We start from the raw sequence: 17937 nt of genomic DNA, 5'->3' as shown, positions 1-17937 counted from the left end.
GTTTGCTCAATGCCAGGTTGGATGGGGCTTGGAGCAATCTGGTGTAGAGGAAGGTGTCCCTGCTTATGGCAGGGGATTGGAACTAGAGGATCTTTTAGGTCTTGTCCAACCCAAACCATTCTATGATTCGATGATGACAATGATACAAAGCAAAACCAAGAGGAAAAGAGAGCAGCAAGCTCTGTATCTCTGGAGATGTTGGGGCAAGAATATCAATGCTCCTCTGCCATATATGGGCACATCTCAAGGAGAAACAAGAAAGAGTAAATCCTTTATCTCTCAAAGCTGTTTTTCTTTTCATCTTGCACTTCTACATTGTTGCCTTTTAATGACTGTATTCTTAGCACTTGTTCCCAGTGATGGAGCACTTTGCCTACCACCTCTCTCCCCTAATTTTGCTCTTTCTTCTACAACCTCTGCCCTTGCATCAGGGATGCAACCCTTGGAGTAGAACAGGAGAAAAAACTTGCTGGTGGGAAGGGTGCTGGCACTTTGTTGTTTTCTTCACCAGAAGAACCTTCTGGGATACATCCGAGATACATCATGTACCATTTCTGTTACCTTGAGTGTCTTTCATGTTAAAAAAGCCATTCTCAGACTGTACCTGCAGGTCCCACGTTTCGTTGAAATGATAGAGTGTTCACATGAAGTCACCTTTTCTCTGGTTGCTACCTGTGCTGGAGCAGTGCCAGACAGGTGGATATCCCTCTCTGAGTGCAGTTATGGTGCTTGGGAAGGTGACCCTAGCACAAAGGAAAGCCAGCCCTGGCAGCTTCTGTGCTGTGGCAGTTGCTGTATAATTGCCTCATCTTTGCTGTTATAATTTCTTTGCAGAACAACAGCTACGGAGAGATGGATTTTGTTTCATGCAGTCCCAGGCCTTGTAGTCTATTTTCCTAAAGAAGTGCAGCTCATGCTGTCACACTGTGTGCCCACACCAGTGTGTGCATCCTTCACCGCCCATCCTGGTGACTGCTGAAAACATTGGGCAACTCCTACCAAGCCTGCAGACAGGTACTGATCTCTGAGTTGTTGTGTTCCTGTGAATTCTAGGAAAGGTGCAGCTGGGGAAAAAATACATCTCAAGCAGGGAGAGACAGCAGTTTGAGTAAGCTGCTTTTAGACAGCAAAGACACTGCCCAGGAGAGAGAGAGGGGCCCAGCTACATAAAAACTTCCAATAGGACTTGGTTTGTCAAAAGTAAAGAGACAGACAAATCATCAGACTCTGATTTCTAATCACCCTTCAGTCATACAAAAACCACTCAGCCACAAGATCTGAATTCAATGGAAACAGGTTGTCTTAGGTTCAGTGCTTTGTATGGGCTTGTTTTTCTATTCATCTCTCAGAAAGAGCTCTTCTGCACCAAAAATTCAACTTGCCAGACAAGTTAACAATGTCAGGAGCAGCCTTGGCAGAAGTTCTGCCTCAGAGCACATCTATTATTCACAGGGTTTGCAGAGTGCAGGGATATACAGAAGTCATGTCCTGCCGAGGCACAGAGTGTCTCAATGACAGACAGAAGGAGAATAACAATATTTTCTTCCAAGGCACATGTGTCCCTGAGCGTCTCTAGGGATGTGCATTTGGTAGCTGATTGGAAACAGACTTATTTTATTTCTGCCTGCATAGAAAGCCCTGAATTTTTTTTTTTAAGCCAGGAAAAAAAAGTAAAACATGTTTTCAGCAAGCTAGGACAGGTCCTCATTACTTCCTTTCCACTCACAGGAGCATTATGAGTGGGCAGGGAGGCTTGTGCAGTGGGTGTGTTGCAAAAACTGGTGTGAATTGGCACTACTTGAATGACAAGGGGCGTTGGAAAATAATGAGTTACAGGACTAATTGCAGCCAGTGGTTGTGACTGATCTAGTTAATCACGACTGCTCTATACCAAGTGCTCCTCTGTCATTTTCACTCTACCAAGCACTCAAAAAAATAGTAATAAAAAAATCCGTCTGGCTAGTGCGAGGGCGATGTGACCACCAGGTGCCACTCTCGCTCCACGGGGAATACGGGGAGACTTTAAGGCTGGGCACCGTTGGCAGGAAAAGCCAAATCGGGCAGCCATCACTCATTGTGTCCGTCTCTGGATTTTCCTACCGGCTTTAAGTAGCTGGGACAGCAGCTTCTCCCCATCCTCCAGTAAGGAGGATGCTGGAAAACCATGAGTACCGCTAAACCTGGTCTACGTTTGTTTGCCAGCAGCACTTTTGCACCAGGAGGCAGGAATGGAGATAGAAAGCTGAACAGCTGTTGTTTGAGAAGGCTGCAGACTCTTTGACTGTCTCCTCATTTTGCCTTACATGGGAGAAGTTGGTGCTTCCTCCAGCCCGCATCCTGATGAACAGCCTCTTATTTAGCACTGAACAAAGATTTTGTAGCTGCTTGAAGTGCAAGAGCTGCCCTTTCAGTTTTGGCCATGGATTTCAAGCCTGAGGTTTCCACCATTAAGGCTTCCTGGTTTTGCCCATCTTGTGGGCACAATTTTCTGTGTCCTAGGGAACAGGGTCCTGGCATTTCCTGGTCCTCATGTTCACTCCTGAATGAAATCAATCCCTCCTGGAGCCACAGCCACTGCCAGTCTCTTGGGCTCCAAGTACACTGATTTTCATGGAGAGAAGCAGATTTTCCTACCTGCTTGCCACTATGAGAGTTGTCCCAAAGGCTAACTGGTGTTACCAGTGCCTTCAGGGAACAGCCTGTGATGACGTGCCATAAGCAACAACATTTTTCAAGATGAAGAGGGTGGGGAAGCACAGTTTGCACTTACACTCTTGATTTTTCTGTTTTGGTGATCAGAGCTGATGTTTGAGTGCAGCAGTGTTTGAGAAGCAAAGAGCTTCTAGAGCACTTAGGGTCAGATGGGCACCAACTGTACTTCTGATGTAACCTTAGTTCACTTCAATAAGTTCTGTTTTGCCTTCTGCTTGTCTTGCTTCTATCTTTCTGCAGGTCTCCATTCTGTCCTGCCCTTAAATGACTCATTAGACTTGTTTTCTGAGGTAGCCTGTAACATCCCGATTCACTTCCCTAATCAGATCTCTTTCCATTTGAGTTCCCCATGGGCTAAACAAGCCTGACATTGCCCTTCTTGTCTACTGGTTTATCCTTTATGTGTTTACCTTTTCTCTTCCTAGTTCATGAATAAAGATGTTAAATAGAAGGTCATTGGGGGCTGCTGATTTCCAAACCCAGGAGCTAGTGATATTTCAAGATCAATTCCATTATGTAATTATGTTTCCCTTGCTGAGTTTTCTCAGGGAAACCATTTGTCACAGAACAGCAGGCTCCAGCTTCCTGTAACCCTCTTAAATCAATCTCATCATATTACAGAAACCTTGTTTTAATATCTTCCATTGTAATTGTTTAATTGTTTACTTGAAGGAGCCTTCCTGGTGTATTTAGTAGCAATCAGGTTTTTAAAATAGATTACTATTTTTAAACAAAAGAGCTAAAAACGCCACCCCCCATCAGCAAAGAAACATGCAAACAAATCCAGGTTTTCTGGGAAAATGATGAACTGAAAAATATTTTGAAAACTGTCAGTCTCATGTTGATGCTGGCCACCTCTTTGGGGTCCTTCAGGTAGTGAGTGAGGTACCTCATTTAGGGTTAATAGGAGTTTACAATATTTTGGAGGGTGAAAAGTGGGGAATGCAATGCCCTTGTTTGAATCTAGGGTGGTTATCCCCATGGAGACTTTTGCAAGCATATTTTCATGTTCTTGTTCTGATGTGCTCCTGGAGAAAACTGGATCAACTGATCTGCAGAAGCCTTAAAAATGTTTTAATCTGCTGTTTTATGTTTTACACGTGTCCTACAGAACCTGTGCTTCTGTTAGGACAGGGTGATGTGTTTGTTGAGCTGAAAGTAGTAATTCCTAGGGAAAAAAAGAATCATAGTCTCAAGAAATCAAAGTCATTGGCTTGGGATCCTGCATCATATCTGATGTGAAGGATTCATGTCAGGGTAGGAAAAGAGCAAGTATGCTGTGGCTTTTCCAACAATGTCCAACCGCAGCTGTTTGTGCAAGGAGGAGAAGTATCTGCTATTTCTAAAATAGTGGGTTTTTTGTTGGGCTTGGAGGCCACTGCTATCTGCACACCTGTCCAGTGATAAGGACTCTGTCCTGGCTGTGGCAGTTTTTGATTAGCTAGAACATTTCACTCTAGAGTGAACACTTTCTTTTTAGTATCTAGCATCAAAGTCCTTCTACAGGCCAGACTATTGGCATGTTTCGGTGTAGAGAACAATCATCTATAGATTTGTCTGCACCTGCAGACAGACCTACCTGTTCTGCAGAACAAGTTCTCCCTGCCAGGGAGTTTAAAATGCAAAGCTATTGCTCGAATAATCACAATGGCTGATCAAAATTTGCACTTTGTTTTCCCCTCTCACCTCTGTTCCCAAGACAATTGTGCTTGTGCAAGTAAGAAAGCAATTACCTCTGATGGCTTTCTGTATGCCTAGTCCAGCTTGCCTCTTTGGAAAGGCTCTTTGTCCATTCTGGATCAGGAATCATCTATGGAATTAGCCCTGGATCTCCTGCTCCATCAGAGGCTTCTGATCTCATCTTCCACCCCTACTCCCTGCTTTAACAAGCTGGGTGAGCCCAGTATGTGCCATCAGAGTGTTGGTTTTTCACATGAGGTCCCTCAGTGTGGTGAAGGAAAGGCAGTAATGGAAAGAACTGCTCATGCCTCAGGGTTGAGGAAAATGCAGTGTGCCAGCCTGGGTGCTCTTTCTAGTTCTTGTGTCATATGAAGGCAATACAGGGTTGTCAAAAGTATCTTTTTTGTCCAGGCAAAAACCTAGCTGTGATCACATCATGGGGAAAAAAACCCCAGTGATTGTAACTCCTGAAAGGACAAACAAGTACTGACTGTAAAAAAAATTAGATAAAACAAAACCTGGTTCATTTAAATGACCAGCTGTGCATCCAGTGATGCCTTGGTCTATAGGGTTGAATGCCTCTCCTAAAGCAGAGCTTTCCCTCATCTATTCTGAATTAACTGCAGCCATTGTTCTTTGCTCTCTTGAGGGCTATACCTATTCCTAGAGCTAATTCAAATTAGCTGTCCCAGTTAATTAAAGCATCTTAATTAATGGAAAAATACAGAGTCTTTATCAGGCGCTCCTTGGCTGGAATACAGCCTAAGATACCACAGCTGAGCAGAAAAGAGACATTTTCTTTTATGCTTTAAATAGCTTGCCAATATGATAATGTGGTTATAACCAAACTCTTATGAGGATGAAGTTGTTTTCCCACAGCTATAACCCAAATGTGGATTGTTACTCCATTTCCACTCAAGCTCCCACTGAAGACAGGGTGGTGTTGGCCAAGGAAGAGCTGGTTTTGTGTGGGATGACTTGCAGAGGAAATGCAAGCAAAGATATAAGCAGGGAGAGTGTGAAAACACTCTTACTCACTTTCCTGTGAGAGGAGACGGGGTGACCACTGGAAGTGGCTGGTATTCTTCCCCTCTGTCCTCGCAGCCCTGTGGTCATCAGCTGGGTCAAAGATGGCAAGGAGAAGGACAGGGACAAGCTGTAGTCCTCCTTGCTCAGGCACCCTGCTCCAGGCACAGGGTGTGACAGCCAGTGGAGCCATCCAAACAGCCCCACATGAGCCCTGCAGCTGCATGGCCCAGGCAGCCAAAGGCACAAGCTGACCTTCCACCAGGACTTGTGTAGTTGCCTTCTCATGGAGGCAATATTCTTCTCTTGCTGTTTCCAGATTCACCAATTGAACAGGAAAATTTCATTTGGTTACTAACTTCCTTCTCTTCAGGTTTTCTGGGAGTTTCTCCATTCCTGGCTGGTGCTTGCAGCTTCTCTGCTGCCAGGGTTATCTGGCTCCCAGGAGAAATGGGTCTGAGCAGCAAAGGATGCAAGTGTTGGAACCCCCAGGAGTTGCCTCTGAACAGCACCAGCAAGAAAGAGAAGCATTTTATAAGTACTCACCAGTATGACAAATACAATGGTACCATTTTTAGAGGACACATTAAAACAAGCAAGGTAATTACTATGCAGTTTAATTAGCTCAGAAATTAATCACCTTTGCAATTGAGAAAAAAGACCAGAGTGTGTTTCTAAATTGGGCAGTACAAAATTACTCAGTGCCTGTCCTGGAACATCAGGTAGGTAAATCCATGTACCTTTTATGTCTCAAGCATGTGACACAATCATCCCTTTTATTCCCCATTTCATCAGTGATTCCAGTGATCCACTGGATCTTTTTAAAACAATTGGCAATAAACAAGAGTGATTGTAAAGCCCCCTAAGTTGCAGTTTGTGCAATACCTTTTCCAGCACTTAATTTTTTCTGCCACCACAGATAAAAATGTACTTGGCTGATCAGGCCAGGAGAATCCAATTTTTATTCCTGCAATGTTTGCAGGAGAATGCCCCATCCATTCCGCTTTAGAGAGGGAGAGGGATGAGAAGCATTCCCCTTGTGAACATTTTGCTGTGCAAAGGCCATGCAAGATGAATAGTTTTTGGTCTGTTACATCAACAAAGCAGATAATTTCTTCCATTCTTCTTCAAGCTATTGTGAGCTTCTTTATGCTTGACTCAGACCAGATTCCTCTCTTCCAGTTTGCTTCATTTTTCTTTCCTGTATTGGCTTTTGCTGAGACTGGGAAACTGTCTGACAGTCAGCTAGAGCTCCACTCAGGTGCATTAGGAAAAGAAAGGGAGGATTTTCCCAAATAGCTAAAGACATTGTGTTTTTCTGTATTGGATACAAGGTCCTGGAAGGTAGGAACACAACTGCACTAGGGAGTTGTGTTCAGCTACCCTTGTGGATAGCTGGGCAAGAGGAGTGCATTGAATGAACCCCAGGGACATGAGAATAGAGGTAAGTTAAAATGCAGATGTGCAAAGTGTAACAGAGGTAGCTGGAGCTGCTCTGAATCAATCCACCAGCTGATGAGGGTCACTAATGTAAGGATCAGAAAGTTGCAAGTAGAAGCAAAGTGGACTTTAGCAAAATGTTAAGAAGAATGAGTGTAATGAAGGATGAAATCAAGTCAATGATGATTCAATCCAAGAGAACTGTGTGCAATATCAGCTTGTCAGTATCTGCTTCTCAGCATTGGCCATCATTTAAGGTGTCTGTAGCTGTACTGTTAATATTTCCAGCCACTACAATGAAGATTTATGTGCCATGCATGGAATCAAGCACATCACTGTCCTAGGAGCCCTACTCCAAAAACACAGGTGAGGATACCTGATGCACACAGGAATATATGTATGTCTGTGAAGAACAGACACATATATATATATATATAAATGTAAGTGTGTGTATGTGTGCATATATGTATGAGATATATATGAACTATTCTCTTATGTTTCCAAGAAGTGTTGAGAGTTGTTGCCTTGTCTCAAGACCAAGTCAAACAGGCACAGCCACCCAGAACTAGTTAGTCTGTGTGAAGGAAGGAAGAACCAGCAATCTCCTTTTCCCAGGCTCTTCCCATGAAGAGGTAATCTTGTTTTTTCTTATTGAATTGTTAGAAGCTCCTTTTACCATGCTGGATTATTTAAAACTTGTTCAATTTTGCAGTGGGTTCCCTGGGATTGATATTTTAACTGCTCCTGTAGTGAGCATTAACAAAATTTGGGAGAGGTCATTGCTGCCTTGTTGGATATTGATTTCTGTCGATAAGGAAACATTTTAACTGGGTTACAAAGTGTCCTTCTCTAAGATGCTTAAAATAGGACTGAGGAACCATTATGATATAAACTAATCTGCTGGACATCAAATTCAGAGATGATCCTGAAATTGTTTAGATATCGATTCTTTGTTATCTTTTCCTGTGGAGCATATTGCTCAATTCTGTTACCATTGAACTGCTGTCAGAAGGAAATTTCAGTGGGCAGCATCAATACAGAAAATTTAAAATTTAGCTGCTTTTTTTTTCTACAGAAGACTTTGGTCTTTTTGCTATTTTCCCAGTAGGGGTGTGTAATCAGAGAAATTGCAGCTTTTATATATATTTTACTGCACCTCAGTGGAACAAGGTTATTATGGTTACTAAGCCAGTTGGGCATGAGAGAATGGATGTTTCAAATGTGTCACAGTGCTACTCTCAAAACTGTAAAAAAGACCTCAAATTAAAGGATAGCAGGAAGTTACCTAGTCCCATAGAATTGGTCCATGCAAAAATAGGGAAAAAATGGGACCCTTCTTCCCCTTCTGAGTTCATTCCTACTTGTTTACTACTTCTGAGAGCCTAGGATGAGAGGAACAATCCATAGCACGTGCACTGTGGGCCTAAGCCAAAACCCATAGAAATCAATTGGAAAATACCTTTACTGGGAGGTGGACTAGGCTTGGTATTAATCACAAGCTGCCAAACCTTAAGTAGTTGTCTCTGTGCTCATGCAATGTTGTGTTGCATAACAGGCCCAGTTCTGATTTAAGTCTTCTCTTTCTTCCTAGAAGGGGTAGGTTTTATATTTTAAAGTGCCACTAGCATGAAATGAACAGAAGCTTCCAAGAACTGTGGGAAAATGTTCTGGGATCCTTTTTGTATCTGAATATGGTCTCATGAGTTTCTCAGCATTTGTGCATCTGAGAGCAGGTTTCACCAGATGAATTAGAGCCTGCCGGTGGTTCAGTGCAAGACATGGCAGATCTTTCACCTGTTGGGAATAAATAAAGAAATTTGTTTTTTCAAACTGACCCAAACATCTCAGTCTAAATCACATTCTAAAACCAGCAAGGAAACTACCTGGAAAAAAGCAAAATCTCTCTGTTTCTTAGCTTGGCTCACCATCCTACCTATGCTTGTTCTTCCCCCCTGGAATGCATTAACCTTTTTTCTCCCCCCATTTCCATCTCCTGGCAGGGGGGGCAGGTCACCTGGCAGGTCACCATGCAGGCAGTGTTGTGGATTGCTTGGCTGTATTCTAAGCAAGCTGGAGCTACTATTTTAAAACTCTTCTTCTGATTCATTAAGACTATGAAATAACTGGTCCCCCAGGTGTCCACAGAGGCACAGCTCTGTCCTGGCTGCATGTAGTCTCATACTGAAGGTCAAGATATAAATCTAATGCATTCATAAAGAGACCCTGGGAAGAAATGCTTGTATATTTTAGGAGACAAAATCTTGTTCCCTTTTTTTAAAATAAGTGTTTTTTCCTCTTTGTTCAAACCACATTATATTGCCTTTCAGGGTGGGATTAGCTGACAAAACCAGTCTAACCCAAGAGCCTTGACCACAAACCCTGGGAAGGAAATGTGGTTTTGCCATAGCTATTTCCTTGCTACCTGTATCCAGAGACAAGATACTGTGGTGAAACCTTTACTGTCCTTACTCAGTCAGTGGTTAAGGGTAGAAGTCCATACCTAGCAGAAAAAATAGGTATCTCCCACACATTTATCTCCTGATGAAGAGCACAGCCATCATCTAGTCCCTGTGGCTCTCTAGATTGTGCATGGAGACAGAGAAGTGCCTCCAAACAGGCAACTCCATGACATCCTCCTTAGAAATGACAGAAAAGAGAGAGGAAAATACAGAGGAGTAAGTCTTAGTTCCTGTTTGTCTCCAGGAGGGAAGACATTATCTTTGTGTCACAGAAAGCCACCTTGTTCCATTCAGGATGGGCAGCTTGTTCTCCTTTCCCCTAAATGGATATCAAGGTATTTTTTGGGAACTGGCAAAGGAAAATCACCCTTTGAAGCTAAGTAGCTGGCAGGTATTTTACCCTTTTTGCCAAAAATAATGCCTGTTAAAAGCTCTCTTCCACGGCATGAGAGACCCAGATCCAATTATTGTCTCTTTCAGTGAGGATTGACATAGACACTTTCCATTTCCCACAACAATGTTGGGATCAACAGGCAATTAACTATTGTGAGGAGAGGGCTGGGGAAGCACTTTCAGTCTTTCCTGCTGAACTCAGCCCATCCTTGCATTTTCACCATTGTGTCTGTGGGCTGATTTAATGTCATTTTTGCTGTAAAGGATATTTTTTATTTGGAATAAAAATTTTGATGAAAAAATGTCAATCCTATAGACAAATTTTCATCTCCTAGCAGCAGACTGATTTTTAAAAATACTTTTGTGTGAAGAGAATTTTAAAAATCTCTGCAGAAAGCAGTAGTCAGTAATGAAATTTTCATTTTATGAAGAGACCTCAATGTCATTTTTATTATGAGTGAAAAGAAAAATACATGAGACTCTTTTGTGTCTCATTTCCAGCCTTAGGGAGAGAATGTATCCAGAAGCAACTTTAAGTAACGATCAGTGAAGAAAAAGAGTTATATGAATTTGTTGCATAAGCTAATTAGTTCACACTGTTACCTTCTGTGTATGAAAAAAAAATCTGCAAAGAATGGGAGAATTTTGTCTGTGAAGTTTAGCTTTGTAAAATTTATTACTACAGAATTCAATAAAATCAGTAGAGTTGAATCAATAGAGAAATCAACTTCAAAAGAATGAATACCCCCTGGTCTCAACAGACCAGTTTGTCAGTGGGCTGTCAGTTCCTAGAAATCAACTGCATTTGCTCTGGGAAACAGGGGTAACTGTAAACAACTCTAACAAAAGTTTTAGAAAATATTACATTCTTTCATGTCTGGGATTTTCTGTTTCATGTACTCATATCTAAAGGAGGCAAAATTGCTAGTGACTTGGAAAATGTATTGGGATGTCTCTAGTTAAAAGGGATGAGACAGGTATTGTTGGGTAGTGGAGTGAAAACAGCTGAAAGAACTGAGAGCCACAAATTTGCTGTGCATTTTCTGTCATTTTTGTCTTGTAGAAATATAAGATGCTTAATGAGAGCTGCTTCTCATAATACCATATTTCCATGCCCTTGGCAGCAGTACAGAGGTCAGATCTTCACAGAACAATTATTTGGTGATCTGTCTGATGTGCTCCGCACAAACATGCTTTTCTTTGCCCTGGGCATGCTGTACTACTTCTATTCCCACTTGCTTCTTCAATAAACATGCATATTGTGTCAGCAATGGAGAGCTGCCACTGGCCTCATTTCTGCAAGCTGCCTTGGAGTCTGACTCAGTGTATTTCACTGGGAGTCTAGCAATTCAGGAGAGCACTTCTCATTTGAGCAGTCCCTTAGTTTCCAGTCTGTCACCTTTGGTGAATAGTGGCATAAATGTGGATGATCACTGCAGGCACCCATGACAGCAGTAGGTGTCATGTTTCTTAATATTTCACCCTTTCCAGGTGACAGCAGCAAGCCTCTTTTCTGAATGAGACCAGAATGGAAACACTGTGGGTTTGCTTGAATGTTTGAACCTTCTTTCTCTATTTTTTTTTTTTGGCTTTGTTACTAGGATGAGGTGGCACTAACAGTCTAGTTCTCCTGCTAGATTTTTCTTGTAACTATACTCAGGAACAGATGCAATTTCCTCATAAGATCAGGTTGTTCTAAAATTCCGTGCAGAGTCATACAAATGTTTATAATTTAATGCAAAAGTGAATCATATGTTTCTCAGACTGTATAGGCTTAGACTTTAACTCTTGTTGGTTGTTAAATTCTGACCCTGAGAGCCCCTAATTCACACCGTTTTCTCATGTGTTTTATTGTCCAAAAGTCTTGCAAAGTTATACCTCATGTGAATTAAAGTCTGCTAGAAACATGAAGGAAAGGTCAGAGGGACCTGCAGCTGGTGGCATGTGGGTCACAGATCAGGCCCAGGGCAGGTGCTGACAGTCAGACTCCTAAAAAGATGTGAAGTTTGAAATTCACTTTTTGGTCAGAAAGCTCTGCCCAGGTATGGCTGTAAAAGTGATCCATGTAATTAAAAGTGATCCATGTAATTAAGCTGATTATGAGACAGTTTAGTACTGATGAAATACAGCTTGTGCAGGGAGCCAGAAAAAATCCTCTGTAGCCCATCACACTCCAATAAAGCTCTTTTTGCTGCTGTATACAGCCCACGAAAAGACATTTCATGCACAGCAAAGGCCACATACGCACACTGAGACTTTCTGTGATGCTGTTGGAGTCTGGTGTTGTCTGACCAGGCTCCTTCAGACAATCCATGCAGGGGGGTTTAAAGTTCAATATCAAATTATTAGTGTACAGATTTTTCTAGTCTTACTTGGGCTTTCACAAACAGACTTAAGAATTTAAAGCAATGACGTTACAACAATTCATGTTTTCATTTTTCATCTCTACACTAAAACTAATAACTCTATATAAGCAGTAGGCAAACATAAAAATACCCTAAAAAAGCCTCAACAGTTATAAAACTGGATAAGCATTTACATTTATGAAAGAATTAAGCAAGTCTCAGATAAATAAAGAAGGTTTTGGACATGTTTCTCCATGCAAGTGTAGAGCTTGCTGTGAGAGCCAAGCTGTTTAAACCAGATCCTTTCTGGCATTCAAGATCCATTTGAACCTTTAAGAAACAGACAGGCACCTTGTGGATTTGCCTGCTGCACAAGCATTTGCCCCAAAAGCCATCAAATACATTCAGAGGCAGAGAGGTCCTTGAGGTGCTATTAGACCAGATATAACATCTGGCTCAAGGAGTCTCTAAGGCCTGAGATGGCAGCAATTGAGAGGGTATTTCAGAGGAATTATCCACTTGTGGTAGCCCTGTCTCAACAGCCTTCTCATCAACATCTGCTCCTACTGATGCTTAAAAAGAAGGCACATCCACCTTCTGTCTGATCTCGAACATCTGTTGGTTAGTTTTGTATTAGTCTTGGAAAGTGGGGTTAAATTACTGTGTGAAGAAAGAGAAGCAAACTGAAAAATACAGTATTAAGTATGCAGAGGCAGACTCCCAAAATACAGCCAACCTTGCTCAGCAGATAGAAGTCAAAATGAAAATGCCTGTCCAGCAGCCTCTCACATGTAAAACCTTGCATATACAGGTTTATGTAAAAAGCTGTATATATAGAGTGCAAAATGAAGCTAATCTGTTCTTGGCAAATAAAATAGATTGGAAACTATAGAGAAGTGATTTGTTTTTCTGTGGATGATAATAGTTTGCACTGATGTGAAGCGACCCCAGGAGGTCAGCTTTTGTGCTCATGGATCTTAATTGAAGTCAGCTGGACTAAAAGCATGTGTGGTTTCATGGAGCCCCGTTTCAGGTTTAGGGTGATTAATGTATTCACAGTTCTATCCTGTATGCTGGCCAAATGAGGGCTCCACCATTCTTGGCACCATGCCTCTGCCACTTCAGAGATAATCCCTCGCTCAGAGACCTCTCTAGACAAACCATGACTGGGGAAGATCAGAGAAGAGCGCCGTGTCTGTTGGCACAGATTATTCAGTGTATGCATATGCTTTTTTTAAGGAGAGGATTTTTTTGGTCCTGAATTTATTTAAAGGAATCTGCTACCACTGGTAGGTAGGAACTCTTTGGAGAGAGGTCTTACATGTGTGAGTCATTCGAGGAGGAAAACCAGAACAGCAAAACCAGTGGGAAGAGCTGAAGAAGCCTGAGTGAGGAGCAAAGCAAGACAGGTAAGATGATGCACGGTGACTGCCATGCTGAGGGGCCGAACAGTGCATTTGGCTTTGGAGGAAGAATGGTGGGACAGGATACCACTAGGAAACCTGACTGGGGGAGGCAAAGAAACAAACACCTGGGCAAACTGACACCAACTTTCAAAGCATCCATATGAAACTATCACCCTTCTTATTTTGTGCTTATAGGACTGACATGGTCAAGCAAGTAACTTCGATGTTTGACACAGACAGGACTCTCATGAGGGGCTGGCCAATGCAGCATCTGCCTTTAATGTGTCTGGCTTCACTGTGCTTGCACAAAAAATCCTGGCAGGCAGGGCTGACTGCTCAGGACCACCATAACAGACTGGAGTTGCAGGCAGGACCTCTGTCGTGTAGATGTTAGATTGTTGCTGGCACTCACTTTCATCCAGGGCTGAGTCAAGGCACAAACCCACCTGAGGCACTCCCTGGAAGGTTCACAAAGCCATCAGTCAATGCTAAAATGGTGTGTGTGATACGACCTTCTGCAGGTCATAAACACTCAGGGCACCAGAATGGAGAGAAAAGGAATGAAAAAAAAGGGAAATTCACAGATATACCAAAAAGTAAATACATTTTTCACGTCAGGTGCATTATTTACTATTACTACCATGAACTTGAGAGATGATATTTTACTTGTGTGAATGAAGATAATGAAACACAGTCAAGGCTGTAGGAACATCTCAATCAATGTGCACTTCATGACCTCAACCAAACCTGGCCTTGCACTCCATTTAGCAAGAAGTTCTCTTCCCCCATACTGGATAAGAAAAAGCTTTTCAATCTGTTGGAATCACATCAGGCATTTAATTAAGTGTCTCTGTATTTGTTCAGTTAGTGAGAAAACGAGCTGCTTAGTGCAGGCTATTTTCGAGCAGAAACTACACAAGGGTGAGTCTGCAAATTAGGAATGGTTGTTAGAATCACTATTATAGGGATCATTCTACTCTTCCATATGCTGCTTGTTTTCTCTCACAGGCTTCTTGTTCCATACAACTGACTTTAATGGCTACAGTTGCATTTCTGAGCCTGTGAAGGGTCCCAAACAACTGCAGTTTAATGTTAGTGAATGGAAAGCAAAAAAAGAACTTGTTATATTAGCTCAGAGTTAGGGAAACAAAGCAGCAAGTGAATAACAGTACTGGCAGGTGAACTTGGAAAGAGCTGTAATAGAACTTTTTTCATCCACAGATCTACGCAAAGAGATAACCTGACCTGTATGGAATTGCAATGGAAAGGATTTAATGTAGGAATTTTAGAATTATTCAGCTGATTTGATCCATTCCTAGAAGAGCATAAAAAGGTGACAGAAATGTTGCTACAAGGACTACTTCATACTTTTTGAAAACATAGGGTGTGTATCTCTTCTCCTGAACCAGCAATTTGTCAGCAAGTACTTCTGAGCCGTGGAAAGTGAAACATTCATTTACAGTTGTCAACTGCACAGAAATCTTCCATGTTGAGCAGTTTTTCATGCAGCAATTTTTAAATGATTAAATCCTAAAGAGTAGTTTCTGTAAATTTATCCCCATTCACTGGAGGTGGTGCATGTTATCAAGTCCAGTAGTGAATTTCTTGCAAAAGGATGGTGTTTCTTTGTCAGATTCCTGTGTCTGGTTTTATGACTGCGATATATAAGTTGGGACATAACATATAAATTTGCAGGCATGGCTAAAAAGAAACGGGACGAGTTTGCTGAAAAGCTCCATGAGCTTGGCTTGCAGCTGAGGGGCAGGGAGGAAAGGAATGGGAGCAGCCACTGTTACTCCTGGAAAGCACCAATCCTTTCAGCAGCACAGCATGGCTGGCACACACCCTCTCCTGCCACGGCAGCTCGTTTGGCTTGCTAAAACTCAGGCATAGCAAAATAGACAAAGGGGCTGTCTTTTTCTGCTGCCCCAGCAATCTGCTGCCCTAATTACGTGCCTACAACTTATGCTGGCTCATAACCATGTGATGAAGGCTGTTCCTGAGGGCTTTTAATTGATTGAGGCAGCTCTTGATTCTTAGGACAAGAGAGGCAAAGGTAGAAAGCTATAAGCCTCAGGAAGAGAAATAAATAAATTAGAAAATATTTTGCTTCAGCTTCAGAATGATTTTTTTTTTTTGTTTCAAGGCGTCCCAAGATGATGTGGACCAGAAAAGTGTTACTACAGTACAGGGTCATATGTATTAGGCATAAAATTCAGTAACTAAATCTAAGACACATCATTAGCTTTAGTGCCCCAGTAAAGGAATAAAAGCATAAACCAACAAATAGCTGTCTAAGGTATTTCACAGAAGCCATCAGTGAAACACTGACAGAGACGAGGCAATGTCTGTATCCAGCCATTGCTCAAAACAATGAGAATGTCTCATGAGCAACGTATGAGAATGTATGAGCACTACACAAACTGAATTTCTCATGTCATAGCTATGAATTTACTTTATGGGGGTATATATGGGGGTGTGGTGGTGGTCAGTAATGATAGAAAACTATAGGGCAGTAGATGCTTTAAGACTATTAAAAATCAGTTTTGCAATGGTGTAAAACAAAAAAAAAAAAAAAAAAACAACTGCATTCACAATCTCTGAAAAGAATTGCATCTAACATTCTTCTAAATGTAGGCTCCACATGTGGACTTCCTTGCTTGAAAACCTGGAGAGCTATCTTCCTAAATTTGACAATTCATATGGTATGCTGCTATAATCATAGAATCACTCAGCTTGGAAACACCTTTAATATCATTGAGTCCTACTGTTAACCCAGCACTGCCACATCCACCACTAAACCATGTCCCTGAGCACCACATCTACAGGTTTTTAAATACCTCCAGGGATGGTGACTCAACCACTTCCCTGCACAGCCTGTTCCAGAGCTTGACAGCCCTTTCAATGAAGTAATTTTTCCTGTTATCCTATCTAAACCTGCCCTGGCACAACTTGAGATGCTTTCCTCTTGTCCTATCACTTGTTCCTTGGGAGAAGAGACCAACCTTCACCTGGCTACACCCTCCTTTCTGGTAGTTCTAGAGAACAATAAAGTCTTACTCTCTTTTTCTCCAAGTTAAACAACCCCAGCTCCCTCAGCTGCTTCTCACAGGACTTGTGCTCCAGACCCTTCACCAACTTTGTTGCAATGCTTTGGATGCATAATATGTAGAACGTTTGTCTGAACCAAGTAGAAGAAGTGCTTTTTGCCTTGGAATAACATGTTTTATATAATAATTTTAATGTCCTGACTCATGCTGGCCCAAAGGGCTCCAAATTCTTTAGACAGCTCTGCCTGCATTGCCATTTGTCACAGCTGAGCCTGAGGTGAAGAGGTGAACATGAAGGTAGGAAGTCTTTGGGAATAGAAATTGTGAATGAAGGCTCTTTGTTAACACTGAGGAAAAGTCCCAGGAGGAAAGTATCCAGGAAGATTGATGGAATTGATGAGCTGAGTGGAAGGGCATCACACCAACCTGGCTGACAACACAAATGATGGAAAAGGCTGTGCAAAAAACAACGCACATGGTGCAGAAAGCATAGGATGAAGAGGAGAGGCCTTCCTTGTCTACTGGACCTTGCAAAGAACGCACAGAAATGAGGGATGGGTCTTATTCCCATGAGCTGGCAAAGTACCATACAAGAAAGCAAGCTTCTCTTCTTGCAGCTACCAGTGTCTTCTTACCTCCATTTTTTACGTAAAGATTTCTCCCCATTTCACCCTTTGCTGTCTTGTCAGAGGATATTTTGGGGCCTCTTGATATTCCAGCATCCAATGCTGTATAAGCATTACACAAGGAACAGATGCAGTTCCATTGTGTCTTGGGATGTGTAATCATCCGTCCCCTCTCCTGATGTTGTAGCTGTCACTCCATAGGGAAATGGGGCAGTATCTGCTGTGGGTCCTGTGTAAACATGATACCATAAATGCATTGCAGAAATGTGTCTGTAACAAATACTTTATTCATATCCATAATGCTTTAGTTTCTAGAGACTTGCTATTGATCACAGACACTGGTACTCATATAAGAATCTGCCAATATCAGTCATTGTATTTTTACTTCACATATTCATGCTCAATGGCAGCAAAAGCAATAAGTTTTTCCTTGAGACTGTTGGCAATCCAGGTCATTTGTCATTTTTAAATGGACACCTGGGGTAGATTCTGTCCAAGCAAAACAAATCAATACAGTTAGTTATACTAAGTGCCTTTGAACAAGGATATTTGAAGGGGGAGAAGGAAAAGGTGCTGCAGCAAAGAAAATGATGGTGAGGAGAGGTGTGTGTGCTGCAGGCTGGGAAAATTTCACCCAGCTTAATCTATGCCTTGGGAGTAAGGAAGGGATGGAGGATCAGGAGAAGAGAATTATAAAAGGGTGGACCAGGCTGAGGAAGAAACTGAAGAAAAGCCAAAGAAGAAGGCTTAGGAAAACAAGAAGATAAAGTAGTGAACCTAAGGTGCGTCCCCTGGGTTGA

General features: G+C 42.0%; 1 long non-coding RNA gene across 2 annotated transcripts; it reads left to right on the top strand.

The window, feature by feature from the left end:
* Positions 1–7041: 7041 nt before the first annotated feature.
* Positions 7042–14870, top strand: LOC128814762 (uncharacterized). Of its 2 annotated transcripts, XR_008439479.1 has the most exons (5): positions 7042–7224; positions 7367–7490; positions 11573–11752; positions 13295–13464; positions 14683–14870. It is a non-coding gene; the product is annotated as an uncharacterized LOC128814762 (long non-coding RNA). The 2 variants fall into 2 exon arrangements; XR_008439475.1 differs by lacking the exon at positions 7042–7224 and having other exon boundaries at positions 7322–7490.
* The last annotated feature ends 3067 nt before the right edge of the window (positions 14871–17937 follow it).

The sequence above is a fragment of the Vidua macroura genome, chromosome 1 (genome assembly GCF_024509145.1).
Source record: "Vidua macroura isolate BioBank_ID:100142 chromosome 1, ASM2450914v1, whole genome shotgun sequence".
Lineage (NCBI taxonomy): Eukaryota > Metazoa > Chordata > Aves > Passeriformes > Viduidae > Vidua > Vidua macroura.
Note: the sequence above shows the minus strand (reverse complement) of the source record. Positions and strands in the feature narration are given on the sequence as shown.